Here is a 16,320-nt window from a genome sequence, read left to right as displayed (position 1 = left end):
TTTGGGTTGTGGGGGTGAAATCCACCTAGACACAGGGAGAATGTGCAAACTCCACATGGCCAGTGCCCCATGGCCGGGATCGAACCTGGGTCCTCAGCGCCGTAGGCAGCAGTGCTAACCACTGTGCCACCATGCTGCCCTAGTTGATTTAACTTCTCACTGCATCCATTGAAAAACATCAAGAAGTTTGTCCTCAAACTCGTCATGCTTCGTCTTCAAATGCCTTTGGAGTTTTTGAGAGTTTTAATCTTTCATTTGCCAGTACTTACCTGCATATAACACAAATGAACGTTGAATCCTGATTTGCATTGGCACAATTCAAAAACCACACCTCAAGAAATGTCTTTTTATTAATTTGTTCTTTATCTCAGCTTCTTACTGGATTGTTCACCAGACAGAGGCCCTGGAGCTCACACCAGCACTGCTGGCAGCTACAAAATGGAGGAATCTCTCTCGGCCCAGAGCACATAATGTCAGTGTACAGGGTGCGTGACCTGCTCTGTGTTGCCACTTTTGGAGAGAAGACGCCATCGATTTTTTTTTTTAATTTAGAGTACCCAATTCATTTTTTTCCAATTAAGGGACCATTTAGCGTGGCCAATCCACCCACCCTGCACATCTTTGGGTTGTGGGGGCAAAACCCACGCAAACACGGGGAGAATGTGCAAACTCCACACTGACAGTGACCCAGAGCTGGGACCGAACCTGGGACCTCGGCGCTGTGAGGCAGCAGTGCTAACCACTGCACCACCGTGCTGCCCGACTCCATCGATTTTTAAAAAGAATCTGCTCCTGGGTGAGTGTCCTAACGTCGGGAAGAGGCAGTCTGCCCCGCTGGCCTGCGCACTGCTGAGGAGGCACGGATGCGTAGACGGCCGGCATTCTGAAAGCCGGTTGCGGATGGCATTTTGAAAAGCTGCCGCTGCCGTGAGGCACTTCGTTCCGCGGTCGGGAACGCTGCGACCCTTTGGACACCCGCCCGTGACCCACCAGCTGGTCTTGACCCTGAGTATGAAAATGACTTGCCACAGATGGTGAATGTAACTTGTCACTTATCAGCCTAAGCCTGGATATTGTCCATGTCTTGTTGCATTTGGACATGGACTGCTTCATTACTTGAGGAGTCACAAATGATGCTGAACATTGTGCAGATACTTGTGACAACCCCACTTCTGATCTTATGATGCAAGGCAGGTCATTGATGTTTGAGTTCCTCAATGTCATACTCGGTCAAATTCTGCCTTGATGTCAAGAGCAGTCACTTTCCCCTCACCTCTGGCATTCACATCTTTTGTCCATGTTTCAACCAAGGGTGTAATGATTTCAGGAGCTGTGACCCTGACAGTACCCAAACTAAGTGTCCGTGAGCAGGTTATTGCTGAGTAAGTGCTGCTTGATAGCACCGTTGATGACTCCTTCCATCACTTTGCTAATGATGGAGAGGAGACTGATAGGACGGTAATTGGCTGTGCTGGATTTGACCTATTTCTTGTATAAAGGACATACCTGGGCAATTTTCCACTTTGCTGGGTAGATGCCAGTGTTGTAGCTGTACTGGAACAGCTTGGCTAGCGGTGCGGCAAGTACTGGGGCACAAATCTTTAGTATTATTGCTGATATATCATCAAGACCCATAGTCTTTGCGGTATCCAGTGCCTTCAGCCGTTTCTTGATATCATGTGGAGTGAATCTTGTTGGATGAAGACTGACATCTGTGATGCTGGGGACCTCTGGAGGAGACCGCGATGGATCATACACTTGGGACTTCTGGCTGAAGATTGTTGCGAATGCCTAGTCCTAGACCTTTGCACAGATGTGCTGGGCTCTTCCTTCATTGAAGATGGGGATATTTGTGGAATCTCCTCCTTCAGTGAGTTGTTTAATTGTCCACCATCAGTCAGGGATGGATCTGGCAGGACTACAGAGTTTAGATCTGATTCGTTTGTTGTGGAATCGCTTAGCTCTGTCTATTACTTGCTGCTTATGTTGTTTCCACAACCTGGTGAAGCTACGACACAGGACTACTTCTGTAGTTATGTTGTTTGCACAACATAACTACGGAAGTAGTCCTGTGTCGTAGCTTCACCAGGTTGACACCTCATTTTTAGGTATGCCTGATGTTGTTCCTGGAATGCTCCCTTGCACTCTTCATTGAACCAGGGTTGATCCCCTGGCTTGGTGGTAGAGTGGAAGATAAGCTGGGCCATGAAGTTGCAGATTGCAGTTGAGTACAATTCTGCTGCTGATGACTCACAGCGCCTCATGAATGCCCCATCTTGAGTGGCTAGATCTGTTCAAAGTCTATCCCATTTTGCACAGTGGTAGTGTCACACAACACGATGGAGGGTATCCTCAATTTGAAGACTGGACTTTGTCTCCACAAGGACTGTGCGAAGGTCACTTCTACTGATACTGATACTTTCTTTGCCTATATTTAAACCTGGATCCAGAGTCGACGATGAGGACTCCTGGGCAACTCCCTCCCAACTGTATACCACTGTGCCGCCACCTCTTCAGGGTCTGTCTTACCGGTGAGACAGGACATACCCAGGAATGGTGATAGTGATGTCTGGGACATTTTCTGTCAGGTATGGTTATCTTGAGTATGAAGAGGTCAGCTGTTGCTTGACTAATTTGTGAGACAGCTCTCCCAACTTTGGCACAAACTCCAGATGTTAGTAAGGAGAACTTTGCTGGGTCGACAGGGCTGGGATTGCTGTTGTCGTTTCTGGTGCCTGGGTCGATACCGGGTGATCCGTCCGGTTTCATTCCATTTTTGGTGTTTTTTTGTAGCAGTTGGATACAACTGAGTGGCTTGCTAGGCTATTTCAGAGGGCATTTATGAGTCAACCACATTGCTGTGTTTCTGGAGTCACACAAGGCCAGACCAGGTAAGGTTGCCTTCCCTAAAGAGCATGAATGAACCAGATGAGATTTTGCGATGATCAACAATGGATTCATGGTCATCGTTGGACTTTTAATTTGAGATATATTTATTGAGTTTAAATTCCACCACCTGCCTTGGCGGCATTTGAGCCAGGGTCCATAGATCATTACCCTGGGTCTCTGGATTACTAGTCCAACGACCATACCATTACGCCACTGCCGTAGAAGTATTGAATTACTGAGTTTGCTGTAGTCTTGACTACAAGCTCCCATTATGGGTATGGTCTTGACCCTTGCTTTACAATTTCACACCTGCCCACATTATACTCCATTTGCCAGATTTCTTTGCTCACATGCTTAACCTACCTATGTAGGTAGCCTCCTTTGTCAGCAAATTTAGTAACCGAACCTTCAGTCCCTTCATCCAAGGCATTTACATAAATTATAAGAAGTTGAGGCCCTGGCACTGACTCCTGTGGCACACCACTTGTCACATCCTGCCAACTAGAACAAGACTCCTTTGTATCAGTTCTATTTCCTGTCAGCTAACTTAATAGTTAATCAATGCCAATATGTTGCCCCCTCCACCCAGGTTTTATTTTTCGCCATAACCTTTTATGTGGCACCTTATCAAATGACTTCTGGAAATCTAAGTATGGTACACCCCTGGTTCCCCATTATCTACAGCGCAAGTGACTCCTTCCAAGAATTCAAATAAATTGGTTAAACCATTTTGACTGCCCGATTGGCTTGAATTTTCCCATGTGCCCTGTCATACATCTTTAATAATCGCTTCTAAGATTTTCCTTATGGTGGATGTTGCGATCCCATTTGATCTAACTGGACAGGAAGATACCTGAATGGAACCCTGGCTCAAAAGACCCTAACTTTTATTTCTGTTGTCAAACATGGAGGAACTGAATCACAAGACCGCTAATTAAGTTTTTAATAAAAACAATTAAACATTGAAAAGCTGGATTAGAATACAATAATCCTTAACTCCTCCCCCCCCCCCCCCCCCCCCCCCCCCACCTCAACAATTACACACAGATTTTAAGATTAACGTGAATGACAAAGTATATTTGAAGTTACAATGGTCTCATTGACACACAAAGTCCCCTTAAGGCATACCAATTGGCTGTGGTCAAATGCACATTCCGCTCTGAATCCAAATTAACGTCTGTGGATTTCTTCCTCTGCATTCCCCAGATGATTGTCATATGATCAGAGAATCTCTACAGAGCAGAAGGAGGCCATTCGGCCCATCGAGTCCTCCGAAAGAGCACCCCACCTAGACCCAATTCACCTCCCTAGCACCGTAACCCAACCTAGGGACAATTTAGTATGGCCAATACACCTCACCTGCACATCTTTGGACTGTGGGAGGACACTGGAGCACCCGGCGGAAACCCGTGCACACATGGAGAGAATGTGTAACCTCCCCACAGACATCAAATTGAACTTGTAACATCTGAATGGTGTAAATGTCCCTCGCAGTTCACTGCTTGTGGATTCTGGAAAAAGCATTTTGAAGGTGGGGGAAAGAAAACTGCTCCTTTTGCAGAAATGCAATAATAAAATTAGCTGATAGGAGTGTACACTCAAATCAGAAACATCCCATGAAAGAATTCCTAAGGGATTGTAGAACAGAAAAATATGACCAGCTTGCCATGCAGGTTACAATGTCTGTTGCAGTTTGTCAAATTGCTAACTTTTCATGTCCTTTTTTAAAAGTGCTGCAAGTAGGTGGTCAGTTAAGACTGCGCAGTGAATTCTAAATTATTCCGACTTCTGAAAATGATTTAACTTTGGCTTCTTGTACTGATTAAATTCTAGTGGCACATGTCTCAGTAATGCTTATTTTGATTGTTCAAGTAGTCGAAAGTGGTTTGAAAAGACAACCAAAATTTATATTTTTAGTAATCCAGCAGCTAGATAAAATCTATTAAATTAAATGAAATGAAAATTGCTTATTGTCACAAGTAGGCTTCAAATGAAGTTGCAGTGAAAAGCCCCTAGTCGCCACATTCCGGTGCCTGTTCGGAGAGGCTGATACGGGAATGTGACATAAAGCCCTGATTTGTGCAGGGTTTTTTGATTAACAGAACGATCAGTGTTTGCTGAAACCTCTGAAGCTCGCCACAACTTTAGGATTAATATGTGTGACTGCGTCCGGGTGCGGCTATGCAGAGCTAGGTCGCACATTCGGCAGCTCCTGCTTGGAACGGACTTTTGGGCTCTTTTACAGGGCCCCCACGGCATTTGTTTGACATTTCCCGGTGTGGGAAGAAGGCGGCAATATTCCCCCGACAGTGTCCCCCAGGAAGGGTATGTCTCTTGGTTGCCAGACACACGCAGAAACAGTGAAAGATTTGGCTGCAACTACAGGATAAACAGGGCCTCTTCCAGCATGCAGGCGGGGGAAGGGCAAGCTTAAAGCTGCAAGCTGACCTGAGGGCCTGTATCAAAGGTGAATTCTAGCAGCAGAGGGAACAACTGTGAAAAGACCTCATCAAGGCCACTGAAGGGACTTCCGGTTGCGGTGATGCCTAGCTAGCCGCACGCTTCGGCGGCTCCAGCTCCGACGGACCTTCGGGCTCTTTTAAGAGCCCCAACGGGGAATTTTTCGACGACGCAACCCGGTGTGGGGCGTGTGAGAAGGGAGTCCTCCCCAAACGAAGGAGGAAAAAACCGGCGGCGGCGGCTGCAGCGCGAGGAATCGTCGACCAAAGGGTCAGAGAGAAGTACAAGATGGCGGCGGAGAAAGCGCAGGCGACATGGGGGCCTGAGCATGAAATTGTGAGACGGTGCGTGGAGCTGCTGAAGAGGGAGGTGCTGACCCCGTTGCTACAGGCAATTGAGGGGCTCAAGGAGACATTAAAGACCCAGGAGACAGAGCTCCGTGTGGTGGAGCAGAAGGTGACAGATATTGAGGACGAGATCCTGGGCCTGGCGGTTAAGACACAGACGCACGAGGCACTTCATAAAAAGTGTACTGAAAGGATCGAAGCCCTAGAAAATGGAGCGCGAAGGAAGAACCTTCGGATACTGGGTCTCCCTGAGGGTGTGGAAGGAGTGGACTGTGGAGCGTACGCAAGTACGATGCTGAGCTCACTGATGGGTGCTGAGGCCCCTACGGGCCCCTTGGAGGTGGAGTGGGCAAATCGGATTCCGGCGAGAAGACCAAAAGCGGGGGAACCACCCAGGGCGATAATCGTGCGATTTTACCGCCTTAAGGATAGAGAAGAGGTCCTGAGATGGGCTAAAAAGGTGCGGAGTAGCAGATGGGAGAATGCAGTGGTACGGGTATACCAGGATTGGAGTGCGGAGGTGGCGAGAAGGAGGGCGAGCTTCAACCGAGCCAAAGAGGTGTTGCATAAAAGGAAGGTGAAGTTCGGGATGCTGCAGCCGGCAAGACTATGGGTCACGTATCAGGAGAGACACCATTATTTCGAGACGGCGGAGGAAGCATGGACCTTCATCAAAGAAGAGAAATTGGATCGGAACTGAGGGACTGATGCTGCAGGAAATGTTATTGTTAATGTTACGGTGGAAGTTAATTGAGAAGTAAACAGGGAAGGGGGGAGACATTGGGGAAATGTGGGCGCCGGTGAGGGGGGAAAGACGGGACATAGTTGGAGAATGGGGAAGGGGAGGGGGAGGGGAGAGGGAGCTGCGCCATAAGAGGCGGGTCAGGTAAAGGGATGTTCCCGCACCAGAAAGAATAAGGCGGGAAGACAGGCGCAAGGCGGATGGGAGTTCCCCACATGGGGGGGGTCGAGGAGTGAGCAGGAGTAGCCGGGGTCAGTTGAAGTTAGCTGACTTACGGAAGTAATATGGGGGGAGCAATCAAGCTAGAAAGAGATCTAGCGGGGAGGGGAGGAGGGAGGGAGAAGGGGGGGGGGGACAACTGGGTTGCTGCTGCGGAAATCCAAAAGGAAATGGCTAAAGAGTGGGTGGGCGGGGATGGTGTGCGACGCTGGGGGAGCGAGCGGGAGCGCGGAGGCGGGATATGGGACTGGCCTAGAGAAGGTAATGGCTAGTCGACACGGGAGGGGGGCAGGTAGCCCCCTAGTGAGGCTGATCACGTGGAACGTGAGAGGCCTGAACGGACCGATAAAAAGGGCCCGAGTGCTCGCGCATTTGAAAGGACTAAGGGCAGACGTGGTTATGCTCCAAGAGACGCACCTAAAGGTGGCGGACCAAGTTAGGCTAAGGAAAGGATGGGTGGGACAGGTGTTCCACTCAGGACTGGACGCAAAGAATAGAGGGGTGGCCATTTTGGTGGGGAAACAGGTCGCATTTGAAGCAAAGAACATCGTAGCAGATAGCGGAGGTAGATATGTAATGGTGAGTGGCAGGCTGGAGGGAATGGAGGTCGTGTTGGTTAACGTGTATGCCCCAAACTGGGACGATGCGGGATTTATGAGACGGATGCTGGGGCGTATACCGGACCTGGAGGTAGGAAACTTGATTTTAGGAGGGGACTTTAATACGGTGCTGGACCCGGGGCTAGATAGATCCAGCTCAAGGACCGGAAGAAGGCCGGCAGCGGCCAAGGTACTTAAGGGGTTTATGGACCAAATGGGGGGAGTGGATCCATGGCGATTTCTTAGACCTAGGGCTAGGGAGTATTCCTTCTTCTCCCATGTCCATAAAGTGTACTCCCGGATAGATTTTTTTGTTTTGGGAAGGTCGTTGATCTCTAGGGTGGAAGAAGCTGAGTACTCAGCCATAGCGGTTTCGGATCATGCCCCACATTGGGTGGACCTGGAATTAGGAGAGGCAAGGGAGCAGAGAACACTCTGGCGATTAGATGTGGGACTGATGGCGGATGAGGGAGTGTGTGCAAGAGTGCGGGGGTGTATTGAGAGATACCTGGAGGTCAATGACGACGGCGAGGTCCCGGTGGGAGTGGTATGGGAAGCACTAAAAGCGGTGGTCAGAGGAGAGCTGATCTCCATTGGGGCCCACAAAAGGAAAACAGAGGCCAAGGAAAGGGAAAGATTACTGGGGGAGATTTTAAGGGTGGATAGGGAATTTGCAGAGACCCCGGAGGAGGAATTGTACAGGGAGAGGAGACGACTCCAGACGGAATTTGACCTTCTGACCACCAGAAAGGCGGAGGTACTGTGGAGGAAGGCACAGGGGAGGAGGTATGAATATGGGGAAAAGGCGAGTCGCCTGTTGGCTCATCAATTGCGAAAGAGGGCAGCAGCGAGGGAAATAGGAGGAATTAGAGACGAAAGGGGAGACACGGTGCGAAGGGCAGGAAAGATAAATGAGGTGTTCAAGACCTTCTATGAGGAACTGTATAGGTCTCAACCCCCAGAGGGAGAGGAGGGGATGCGGCAGTTCCTGGACCAATTGAGGTTCCCGAAAGTGGAGGAGCGGGGGGTGGTAGGCCTGGGGGCACCGATTGGGGTGGACGAGGTTATTAAGGGACTGGGAAGCATGCAAACAGGGAAGGCCCCAGGACCAGACGGGTTCCCGGTGGAGTATTACAGAAAATATGTGGACTTGTTGGCCCCGTTGATGGTGAGGACGTTCAATGAGGCCAGGAAAGGGGGGACTCTACCCCCGACGATGTCGGAGGCGACGATATCGTTAATTTTGAAGAGGGATAAAGATCCGTTGCAGTGCGGGTCCTATAGACCCATTTCATTGTTGAACGTGGACGCCAAATTGTTGGCAAAGGTACTGGCATCGAGGATAGAGGACTGTGTCCCGGGGGTGGTGCACGAAGACCAGACAGGGTTCGTAAAAGGGAGACAACTGAATGTTAACGTGCGACGACTATTAGGGGTGATAATGATGCCCCCAGTGGAGGGGGAGGCAGAGATAGTGGCGGCAATGGACGCAGAGAAGGCATTTGATAGGGTGGAGTGGGAGTATTTATGGGAAGTGTTAAGGAGGTTTGGGTTTGGGAACGGGTTTATTAGCTGGGTTAGACTTCTTTATGGGGCTCCAACGGCAAGCGTAGTTACAGGTCGACATAGATCGGAGTATTTCCGACTATACAGGGGAACAAGACAGGGATGCCCGCTGTCTCCATTGTTGTTCGCGTTGGCAATTGAACCTCTGGCCATGGCGTTGAGAGACTCCAGGAAATGGAGAGGGGTGATTAGAGGGGGAGAAGAACACCGAGTCTCGTTATATGCGGATGACCTATTGTTATACGTGTCGGACCCAGCGGGGGGAATGATAGAGGTTATGCGAATTTTGAGGGGGTTCGGGGATTTCTCGGGGTATAGGCTAAACATGGGGAAGAGTGAATTATTTGTGATACATCCAGGGGACCAGAGTAGAGAGATAGAAGGCTTGCCTCTAAGGAAAGTGGAAAGAAACTTCCGATACCTGGGGATTCAGATCGCTAGGAGCTGGGGAACCTTGCACAGACTTAATCTGACACGGTTGGTAGAACAAATGGAGGAGGACTTCAAGAGGTGGGACATGCAGCCTCTATCGCTGGCGGGCAGGGTGCAAGCAATTAAGATGATGGTCCTCCCGAGGTTCTTATTTGTATTTCAATGTCTCCCTATCCTAATCACTAAGACCTTTTTTAATAAAATAGACAGGAGCATCACGAGCTTCGTGTGGGCAGGGAAAGTTCCGAGAGTAAGGAGGGGGTTCCTTCAGCGTAGTAGGGACAGAGGAGGATTGGCACTACCGAACTTGGGCGATTACTATTGGGCCGCCAATGTGGCAATGATACGTAAATGGATGATGGAGGGTGAGGGAGCGGCGTGGGAAAGACTGGAGAGAAAGTCCTGTAAAGGGACGAGTTTAGAGGCGCTGGTGACGGCGCCGCTACCGATCTCACCTAAAAAGTTTACCACGAACCCGGTGGTGGCGGCAACATTAAATATCTGGGGACAGTGGAGGCGACAGAGAGGGGTGCGGGGAGCACTGGTGGGGTCCCCAATCAGGAACAACCATAGGTTCGCCCCAGGAAGAATGGATGGAGGATTTCAGAGCTGGTTCCAGTTGGGAATTAGGAGGGTGGGAGATTTATTTATAGATGGGACTTTTGCGAGCTTGGGAGCATTGGAGGAAAAGTATAAGTTGCCCCGGGGAAATTTCTTGAGATATATGCAGGTGAGGGCATTTACTAGACAACAGGTGAGGGAATTTCCATTGCTCCCGACACAGGGGATACAGGACAGGGTGCTTTCAGGGGTGTGGGTCGGAGAGGGCAAGGTGTCAGAGATTTACCGAGAGATGAGGGAAGAGGGGGAGGAGTCGGTGGGCGAACTAAAAGGAAAGTGGGAAGAAGAACTAGGGGAGGAGATAGAGGAGGGTATGTGGGCTGATGCCCTAAGCAGGGTAAATTCCTCTTCCTCATGCGCCAGGCTTAGCCTGATTCAATTTAAGGTGCTACATAGAGCACACAACGGGAGCAAGATTGAGCAGGTTCTTTGGAGTGGAGGACAAATGTGGGAGGTGTGGCGGGAGCCCGGCAAACCACGCACATATGTTTTGGGCATGCCCGGCACTGGAAGGGTATTGGAAGGGAGTGACGGGAGTGATTTCGCGGGTGGTGAAGGCCCGGGTCAAACCAGGCTGGGGGTTAGCTCTATTTGGAGTTGCGGAAGAGCCGGGAGTGCAGGAGGCGAAAGAGGCCGACGTTGTGGCCTTTGCGTCCCTAGTAGCCCGGCGCAGGATCCTACTCATGTGGAAGGAGGCGAAACCCCCCGGACTGGAGGCCTGGGTAAATGATATGGCGGGGTTCATTAAACTGGAGCAGATAAAGTTTGCCCTGAGAGGATCGGCTCAAGGGTTCACCAGGCGGTGGCAGCCATTTCTCGACTACCTAGGGGAACGTTAGAGGGAAGACAGATGACCAGCAGCAGCAACCCAGGGGGAGGGGGGGGGGGTTAGTTTAGGTCAAAGATAAAGGGGTTTTGTTACTTGTGTATTGTTTAAAATTTCTGTATTGTTATTGTTGCGTTTGCTTTGTAAGAGGGGAAAAATTGTTGTTTGGGAAAAAATTTTCAATAAAACATTTATAAAAAAAAAAAAAATATGTGTGACTGCATTGATGACATGGCGGACTGTATTGTGGAAGCATGCTAAACAGAAAAAGATTGCAGAGCTTTTCCAGAGCTAACCCCTGGCCTTTTGCAGTGCAAAGCCCTGACAGGGCCATGTAACTGTAAGATGTGAACCAACTGAGTAAAGGCTTTTACACTTTTATTGCTTTATGTTTTCAATCGACATTTAAATCTGTTGTTTTTGACTTAGACTGTCTGTTTATGGGCATGTTGGCTCACATTGTGATTGCCATTCTCACATGAATGCATCCCTAAGCTTCGTTTAACACAAATTTGGAGGCGGTTCCCCTGGGATTTGAAAGTGAATAGAGAGTTTGACATCAATGCAGATCCATGCTGGAATCCCCATAGTTGAAGAATGCTGCAATCCACTGCATGTTGAGAGGTAAAATTCTCACGATAGAGATTAGTAGATCTCTCAGCGAGACTGACTTCGAATGCAGCAGCAAGCAGTTTGTTGTGCTGACCATTTATCCTAATCTAAGATCAACCTAACCTACACCACTTCAATTTAATGCTGTCCATGCGCCTGTCTAAGAGTCGCTTGAATGTCCCTAATAACTCTGACTCCATCAGCTCTGCTGGCAGTGCATTCCAAACACCCACCTCTCTCTGTGTAAAGAACCTACCTCTGACATCTCCCCTAAAGTTTCGCTTTCAGTTTTTGACTGTTGTGGACTACAGACAATGAGAAAGAAGTGTTTTGGCCTGTCTCTCTCAATTTTCATTTTAAATATCTGTTCCAGAAGTAAACAGGTTGTGACTACCTGCTTTAGTAACTTAAAAGATATATTCAGGGAAAGCCAGTCTCATTCAAGTGAGAATACAGAGTGCTGTGCCACACCCTTGAATAGGGTGGTTTGGTGGATTTTGTTTTTGAATTAGAACAGTTAAGGGAATTCATTAAGTGGTATACATAGATTACTGTAGCTGGGTGGTGTCTTTATGTTTGTAATTGATAAAAATTCTTGCTGTGTGTTTTTATATAAATGTTAACTAAGTTCTTAGAATAAAGCTTGTTTTTTTAACGTGTCTGGGAAGACTGATCACACCTGAAGGGAAGGCTCTTGTGCCCATCCTAGCCAAATTCAACATAAAGGTTGTAGGTCAGGTGGACTTCATAATATACTTTGAAGTTTTTAAACCCTGGTCCATAACAACTGTTACAATAACTTTTCAGTTCTGACATTATTTCCAATGCTTCTTGTATATGGATACATAAATCCTTAGGGTAAACCTGCATTCCTTTCGCACACAGTGTCTGTTTTTCATGGTCTGCAGTTCGTGTATATGTGTACACCTCTTTGGAATTTAAGTCCACACCCATGTGATGACTAGTCTCTATATGATCAATCCCACCTGGGACTTGCTTAATCTGCCTGTCCTGTACCCCAGCAGTGTCGTTTTTGATTGCAGCTTTGTGGTCTTTGCAAATGTTTGTTCCGACTTACCTTGGGTGAAACCCAACTTTCCCATACCAAACCCTTTTCATTTGAAAGCATCCCAAGTAATTTATGAATGTATCAATGTTGTTTTTACACTAGATTGATGATCCTTTATTTACATCTTCAATTTTCATGGTATATCCTTTCACAAACAAGAGAAGCATACTGGGAAACAACATTTTGTATTCGCTACTGTTTGAGTTGTGAGATGATCCTTATGTATATAGACGTTTGGTGAGTGTATTAGTTTATACAATCTTAAGTGAATACTGATTATGTAGCTGCAATTGTACTTGACAGTGTGTATATTTCAAAGGAACTTTAGTCAATTTAATTCTGAACAATAAGGAAAACCAGGTAGTTATGAAGTGAATTTCTTGAGTACATTAAACATACAGTGCAGAAGAAGGTCATTCGGCACACCGAGTCTGCACCGACCCATTTAAGCCCTCATTTCCACCTGATCCCCGTAACCCAATAACCCCATCTAACCTTTTTGGACACTAAGGACAATTGATCATGGCCAATCCACCTAACTGCACGTCTTTGGACTGTGGGAAGAACCCGGAGCACCCGGAGGAAACCCACGCAGACACTGGGAGAACGTGCAGACTCCGCACAGGCAGTGACCCAGCATGGAATCGAACCTGGGACCCTGGCACTGTGAAGCCACAGTACTAACCACTGTGCTACCGTGCTGCCTGTAATTTGAAAATAGTACAGCAGGAATGGCAAAAATCTGATTTTAAACTGATAAATCAACTACTTAAGCTATATCCAAGACAAGAGCTGTGAATGTAGCAGCAAATGAGGAAAGTGGACACAACTTCATATATGCAAGATTTGCCACCCGAGGCGAACCTTCAGCTTACCACCTGCACATGCACACACCATAAACAAACACCTCTTTTGAAATTTTTTTACTCATGGGTAGCTGATATCTCTGGCCTTCCCTCACTCCAATCTCAGCCTCCCACTGTTCTGTGGCTACATGTTCCCTTAGCGCCGTTCACGCATGCTGAATACTCAAACAAACAAATTTTTAAGAATAAAAAACCTTTCAAATTAACTTTAGTATTGTTGAAAAAAAAGACATGCCAAAGCTTTTCGCCTTGCACTCATCAGGGCACTTAGCAAGAATAACAGTATTAGGGGAAAACAAACAATTTATATTTCATGAAAATAGAGTGCTGATTAGTTGCCAAGTGGACTTGGTAGAGGCAGGTAATGTAAAGTAGCCATTGTCTCAGGTGACCATAGTGGGAGAGCTGACTGCTGGTGATTTAACCTGAGGATCACCACACTTCACAGGCGAGGGGCAAGAATGAGAAGTCGAGGCCTTCATGAATAAGCCCAGCCGGTGTGGGAATTGAAGCCGTGCTGCTGGCCTTGCTCTGCATCAGGAACCAGCTGTTTAGCCAAGTGAGCTAAACCACCCCCTTTGTAGAGGAGGCATTGCCATGGGGAATGCATCAGTTGATGGTGACTGACAGTTAACTGCAAGCATTGTTTGAAATTTAAACCCGACAACTTTACTCCGATTAGTCCAGGCATTTCCCTGAGGAATGAGTCAATCGCTTATTTTGTTTAGCTGAAACAGATGCAATGTATGTATGTGTTCTTTCTATCTGCAAAGAACAGGGCCCTGTGTAGCTTCCAGAACACACACATTTGCCACGCTGTGAGCCTGACTGATCACCTTAAGTTGGTTGTCGGTGTAATTTTTTAGGACGCTGCGGATTATATAGCAAATGTTGTCCAATCGCAGAATCGCATCTAATGTTGGACATTGTTTTGATTCTTGCAAGCACAAGTTGATGGGGTACGATCTGTACCTTGCCCATTATGAACAGCAGCTGGAACATGCTGTTTGATCCGATCCACCAGTCTTTGGGATATACAGCCTTCATACTGAGCATCCCACTGGCACTGATACTCGTATACCACATTACTCATCTGTGTGTTAGGCACAACAGATTTTTTGCTTGAAGGCAGCGTCCTGTTAGTGGCAAATACCATTTGTGTTGCTACCGCACAGTAGCAGCGTGAAAGGGCTAGCTTCACCTGCTGCTCAAATTTTTGAGATTACTATTTTGCGTTCATATTACATATGACTTAAATACTAGAAATTTGGACTTTGGACGAGACACTGCTGTACTAAGCAAATGGTGAGATTTGCACTCTTTTTGATTCATGTGAGACATTTAAATATGCCATTGACGGGCACGCGTATGATTTTTGAGCAGGTCACAGAGCTGATGTTGGTTTAAACCAGTGCCTTGACGCAACCCTTTATTGCTCCAGTAGTCATTTTCTGTTCCTTTACAGCACTAATGAAATCATACTGGTGAACGCGTCAACTCCCCCAAGGTGTCCCAGTAATTGCTGTCGAATTTGCAAATTACCTTTACACCTATAATATCTGAAACTATCCCAATACATTCACCTTTTACAAAAAAAATGTATTTTATTCCAAATATATCCAAAAAATACAAAACATGAATAATCTGGGGAGCATTCTCCCCAACTCAAAATTTCCCCCACTTTTCAAACCCCCCCCCCCTCTGCGGCAAATAATTCCTCCGACATAGTCGTGAACAATACCCACCATGTCTCAAAGCCCTCCGCTGATCCCCTCAATTCAAACTTGATCTTCTCCAACTGGAGGAAGTTGTACAGGTCACATAGCCAAGCTGCCACCCCTGGCAGCGTTATCGACCGCCATTCCAGCAAAATTCTTCACCGAGCGACCAGAGATGTGAAAACCACAACATCGATTTCCTCCACTCCATCAGCTCTTGCATTTCCAATTACCCAAAAAATCGCCATCGTAGAGTCCGGGCCTGGCCTCGACCCCCACAATCCTTGCTAGCGTCCTGAACACCCCAGCCCAGTACGTCGCCAACTTCTCACACCCCCAGAACATATGCTCTTCGCCCGCACTCCTCACTTTTGTCTGCCACCCACATGGAAGAACCCACTCATCCTCGCCCGAGTCACGTGCACCCTGTGTACCACCTTAAACTGCATTAAACTCATCATCGCACACGAGGAGGTCGAATTCACCCTGCACATTCCCCAACCTATCTTCCCCCCCAACTCCTCCTCCCATTTCTCTTTGATCTTCGCCACTTGCGCTCTCCCTTGCTCCCCATCCACCCATACATGTCCCCAATCCTACTCTCCCCTTCCACGTCCGGAAGCAGCAGTCGTTCCAATAGGGCATACTTCAACAGCCGGGGAAATCCTTTCCACATCTTCCGTGCAAAGTCCCTCACTTGTATGTACCTAAATTCACTTTCCTTTGGGAGGTCTACCCTCTCCCGCAGCTTTTCCAAACATGCAAACTTCTCCTCCAAATATAAATCTCTTGCCCTCACCAACCCCACCTCACTCCACCTCCTACACATGCCACCTGTCTCCTCTGGCTTGTATCATGGCTCTCACACAAACGGTGTTAACACCGACCTCCCCTCCATCCTAAAGAGTCTCAGCTGGTTCCACACCCTAATCATGGACCGTACGACCGGGCTCTCAGTATACCTCCGCGGTACCAGCGGTAGTGCCGCAGTCACCATGGCCCTCAGGTTGGAATCCTGACAGGACTTTTCCTCCATCCTATCTCATTCTAACTCCTCTTCTTCCCACCGCCGCCTCACTTTCTCCACATTCGCTGCCTAGTAGTAGCGCAACACATTTGGTCACGCCAACTCCCCTTTCTGCCTCTGTAGCAGGGCCCTTTTTTAAAATAAAAATGTATTTTATTCCAAACTTGCTGAAATGGTTGCAAAACATAAACAGTCTGAGGAACAAACTCCCCACCACAATATACAAATTCTTTCCCATTTTCAGGTCCGGGCCGACTTCCTCCCCCACGATCCTCATTAGTGCCCTGGCTCGATTCCATGGTTTTCGCACGGCAGTGTTAACACCGA

General features: G+C 47.9%; 1 protein-coding gene across 2 annotated transcripts in view; it reads left to right on the top strand.

Moving 5' to 3' along the window:
* fancm (FA complementation group M) overlaps positions 1-16,320 on the top strand; it is a 238,962-nt gene that overhangs the window by 105,889 nt on the left and 116,753 nt on the right. Inside the window, exon 1 of one of the 2 annotated variants that reach the window (XM_072491164.1) lies at positions 12,497-12,619. The exons of the other annotated variant lie outside the window; for it this stretch is intronic. The gene's annotated coding sequence lies outside the window, so the exon portion shown is untranslated. Of the gene's footprint in view, positions 1-12,496; positions 12,620-16,320 lie in introns of those variants that run through there. 2 annotated transcript variants of the gene reach the window in all.

This window comes from Scyliorhinus torazame, chromosome 2 (genome assembly GCF_047496885.1).
Source record: "Scyliorhinus torazame isolate Kashiwa2021f chromosome 2, sScyTor2.1, whole genome shotgun sequence".
Classification (NCBI taxonomy): domain Eukaryota; kingdom Metazoa; phylum Chordata; class Chondrichthyes; order Carcharhiniformes; family Scyliorhinidae; genus Scyliorhinus; species Scyliorhinus torazame.
Note: the sequence above shows the minus strand (reverse complement) of the source record. Positions and strands in the feature narration are given on the sequence as shown.